We start from the raw sequence: 4,803 nt of genomic DNA on the forward strand, positions 1-4,803 counted from the left end.
CTAACAGCTCCTGCACCTGCAGCAGGTGTCTCATGTCACAGACCTCATCCTCACACTCAGAAATTTGGAAATCCAAGCCTGGCTGGATCCTGGGAATTCCTCAGGGAGCTGGGCAGGGGATTTCCCCCCGCTGTTGCAGCTGCACCTCTAGATGCCCATACTCTCCCCTGCTCTAGACTGACATACACTGAGAGGTGAATTCTGGCAATGACAGAGGAGTCTTGGTTTAGCTGGCCATTTTCTCAGTGTTCCTGGAACCTGGCTTGTCTCTCTTGGGGAAAGGGGTTAGGTATGCTCTTCTAGTTGCTGCCAAGTCAGAAGGGCTTGCTCTAGCCTCTGGCTGCCTGATTTCTACTCACAGGCCTCAGAGACTCTGCCTGAGGCTATAGGGTACTCATCCTTCCTAGGCCCAGGTGTCCTCAACTTCCTGCTCCTTTTCATTCCCAATTGTTCCTCTCATCTCATGTGATTGTCCCACTGCCGAGTGGGGAATTGGGGATTCTGAGACAGAGGATGACTAAGGATTGTTCTGGAGACATAACAATAGTTCTGAGTGTCAGAATTCTCAGGGGATATCTCTGTAGATCCAAGTGCCCTTGGAGAGGCCTCCAAGATCTTAAGTACCCTGCCTCCTCTGGTAATATTTGGAAGCTGAGGTATCCCCTACCTTGCTCTCCCAAGGGATTTGGAGAGACTCTTCTCCTCTAGTAGAATATGGTATCACAGACTCAATGACCTGACATGGATATTCTAGTTCCTTATATTCATGACTTAATGGAGGTACACAGAGGGAGTTCTCTTTCCTAAGACACACAGCAGATTTGTATAAAGTCTGTGTCCTGGGACTTGACCCACGCCAGCTAGAGACCTGAGAGGACCAGTCATTTTAATACACCTCAGATGAAAACAGCCCACAACTGGATGCTGGTTTGGGCGAAATTTAAATTATTTAACTTCAAACTCCCCATCCAACTGCTTAAAATGCAATGTGACAGGGAAAGTCTAATAGAGGGCAACAGACACCAGCCTTGGGAGCCGAAAGTCAGAAAGTGTTGAAGCTCTTCTGCATGGGGGAGGCTGGATATCCAGTGGAAGTCTGCAGGGGTGGTTACAGGAGGAGGGATGCAGGGATAAAACTCTGGTTTTGCATTCCTGCAGTGTTAGCTTTCCATCATTCTAACAAACACCAGAAATAATCAACTTATATGGATAAAAGGTCTCTTCTGCCTCTCAGGTATGGAAGTTTTGGTCCATGATCAGTTGACTCCATCACTTTGGCCCTGAAATAAGGCAGTCCATCATATTGGGAAGCATATGGTAGAGAGGATCTGCTCACCTCATGGCAGGTAAGGGAAAGAGAAAAAGAGAGAGGAATGGGGATTCCATAATCCCCTTGAAGGGCACACCATCTGTGACTGGAGACCTTCCACAAGCCCCAGATCTTAAAGGTTTAACCATCTCAACACTGCCATGAGGCCAGACTGCAAAATCAGGGATGCTTCTGCCTGCCCTCCCTGCTCAACTTCCTGCTCTAGAACTTGAGATGGCTTTTAAAAAACTTGTAAAAAGAGACAAAAGTTAGAAACTGTGCAATGTTAACAAAACAGAATTTTACAGTGTTTTATTTCTGTTTTTTCCCAATAATACTTCATGAGAATGTTCATGTTTTCTGCCATAGGATTGAAGAGAAGAGGCCTTGAAGGAAATAAAAAAAGTTCATCCAAGACTTTCAAATAAGAATTAAGGTGGTCTGCTACATAATGTTCAAAGGAAGATGTGTTCAAAGGCAAACACCAACCACAATTTTGTTCACAAAACTCATTATTAAAGGAGTCCTATGTAAGAAAACTACTTAGAAATTATATTCTTGCATGGACTTCAAAAGCTGTTCGTACAAATTTTTTAAAATAGATAATAAAAAATATTTTGTCCAGGACAGCTGGACATCAGGCTGGCTGCTTTGACTGTAATTTGGATCATTTTTCTCCAGTCCCATTTATGCTAACTGCAGCATGGAACCATGTGATGATGCTTTGGACCCCAAGCACACTTGGTATTGTTTGGGATCCAGATTGGTGTCATGGAAACAGTGTGTTGGACATGTGCTACTCCTACTTCCTGGCTTCTGAACATCCTCAAACCTGCCTAGAGAACTGTGTTGAAGATGTTCACATCTTTCAGCCCCAGCCTTGGATGGAAATTGCCACCCACTCAGACAAGATGTCCCTTACAGGTACAAGTAATGCCAAACCCATAGTTTCTACAGAAGCCAGTTTTTTAAGTAAAAGGAATAACGGTTGTTCCTGGGAACTTTCCCACCATAAATAATCTTTCAATCATAACTGTCTAGAGATGATTGGGGAATGTGTTTGTTGGCCCCAAACTCTATTTGCTCAACACTGTTGCAGGAGTTCCATGATAAACACCAGGTCAACTGCACAGAAGAGGTGCAAATATTTGTTATTAAATGGGAAGATCCCACCCTGAGGGAAAAAGTGATTGAAAATTCTACAGACACAGGCAAAATCTTTATATCACCTTTAGGGTACTTAGTGCTATAATCTCTAATCAATTCCAGTAGTTTGGCCTTATCAAGGTTGGAGTCAGAATTAAAAAGTAGTACAACCACTTTGGCGTGCGGATTTGGGGTGGGACATGTCTTCCCCAAGTTTCCCAGAAACCTCACAAACATGTCAAAATGTCCATATAATGTCATCAGTATATGACATTTTCATATTTGGGCTCTTTGCATTTGTTTTTGGATCCAGAGAACTGGAAAGGAACAAGCTACTCCAGGGAATTGGAGAGAAAGAATAGGTATCCAAACTTCTGGTTAATTCTGTTGGCCAGCTCCTGAGTGTCTAGTTCCTAATGCTCCACTAACTGAATCTTGCTGTAAATCTGCTGTAGGTCTGCATGCCTCCTCAGTTCAAAGGAACTGACATCTTCTTTCCTTTATACTTCTTATGTAGAAGCAGCAGGTTCAGAATGTACTCTGCCTCATACATGGGATTCACCACAGGACAATAGCCACACCAGACCTCCTTGAAATCCATGATGCATTCCTGGCTCTTGGTGGTGGCCTTGATCATTTACATTACCTACATGAAGATGTCATTCAAGGCTTCCATCTGTGCGGAGTCCATTCTTCTTAGGAGGGAGGGGTGCAGGTTGGCTAATGGTCCACAGCCAAAAACAAATTATTCCCAGTCATAAATTCCCATTGCAGAACTTCCTCTTGAGGGCAGGACTGAAATCTCATGAAGGAAGCAGGGATTCCCAGATGTTGGTCCTTCTTATGCATCTCTGTGTTGCTTTATTTGCTCATTAGGATGATTTCTCCGTGGAATTGTATTGTGTGATGATGCTGCTCTGCAATTTGGCGACTGAGAATGTAGCTGTGCAGTTTGTACTGGTAGCTTGGGTTTCTGTTCAGGTTGAGCATGATAGCTCGGTGAATCTTACTGTTTTGGAGATCTCAGATGTATCTCTTCTTGTTCTTTTCAGAATTCTCATTTTAAAAAAGCTGATGCATCTCATTAGACCCAAAACATTCCTGTAGTGCTCTGTACTATCTGCCTGAAAACTGGATATATCAGGAGCTCACTGATATTCAAACTCCTCAGGAATCGCTTCAGATGATCTCCGTTGATGTCAAGATCATCATCTGCTTCCACATCACTGTCCAAGCAGTGCTCATGCATATACTTGAGTATCATAAAATTCTTCTGGAGTGGGTAAGTGCCATCCACACCCCATAGTGGCACAATTGGAAATGGTACAGATGGTACAGACACATAGTAGAGAAAAACTCCACCTTCCCAGAAATTGTCTTAGGTCCTATTCTGAAGATGACCACAGCAGGAGTCTGAAGTATTTCTCGGTGATCACAAAGAGAAGTTTCCTGTCATGTGAGGCTGCCAACTGGGCCAAGCCTTGTGGCCATAGCTGTTCCCCATAGACATCTTCTTGTGCCCTGTAGGCCTGGGATTCTTTTGCCACCACCAGCAGTCCCCCAGGCTGCTGCAGCACCACTGACCCACTGGTTTCAGCTCTGAAGCATGGGGCAGGACAAGCCTATGAGGCCAGCACAAAGCCCAGCAGGAGCCAGATCTGAGGCAACAAGCAGAGCTAGGCTCACCAACTTGCCTGGAGCCATGCCCACACCACTCTGCCTGCAGGACCGCTTTCACCACCTATGTTCAGGAGCCTGCCCACCACAGCTCCCAGCAGCAGAGACTGGTTGTCCTCATGCCAGGAAGCCTGGTCCCAACTTCTCAGTGGGTGCCTAGGGCCATCCATGTCCATGGCGGCCCCAGAGCTGACAGCAGGCCTGGTGCCAATGCTTCATTATGCACACCTGCCCGCACCACAGTTTCCTGCTCTTTTAAGAGGGGAACATGCCCTGCGCATGCAAGCTGCATCTCCTGAGCAAGGCCACCATGACTATTCTCATATTGGCACAGAAGTGTGGGGGCAGTGCAAAGGCAATGTCAATGGCACCTGCTCAGAGATCTTGTCCTGCCCTGATGGTGCCAGGCAGGCTCCGCCCCTGTTCTCCTTGTGACCTAGACTGCTGCTGCTGCTCTACATCCTTGGAAATGGCTCACCATTGCCCTTTGATATATTTTGAGTTGATTTTTGTACAATGTGAGAAATAAGGGTCTAGTTTTAATCTTCTACATATTCCACCATGACCTTCTACCATGTTATTTCTATGATAGAGTCAGAAGCTCATGGAGACCTGTGAAGCTACAAGCCAAAAATTAATCTGCACTCCACTAACTTGTTCCTGTCAGGTAT

The 4,803-nt window shown here is 45.3% G+C and overlaps 2 pseudogenes; both read right to left on the bottom strand.

Annotated features, from left to right (window-relative positions):
• Positions 1 to 1,852: 1,852 nt before the first annotated feature.
• Positions 1,853 to 3,535, bottom strand: LOC143398513 (chondroitin sulfate synthase 1 pseudogene; annotated as a pseudogene).
• A 4-nt stretch (positions 3,536 to 3,539) lies between these two features.
• Positions 3,540 to 4,308, bottom strand: LOC143398524 (chondroitin sulfate synthase 1 pseudogene; annotated as a pseudogene).
• Positions 4,309 to 4,803: the final 495 nt, after the last annotated feature.

Source organism: Callospermophilus lateralis, chromosome 1 (assembly GCF_048772815.1).
Source record: "Callospermophilus lateralis isolate mCalLat2 chromosome 1, mCalLat2.hap1, whole genome shotgun sequence".
Classification (NCBI taxonomy): Eukaryota; Metazoa; Chordata; class Mammalia; order Rodentia; family Sciuridae; genus Callospermophilus; species Callospermophilus lateralis.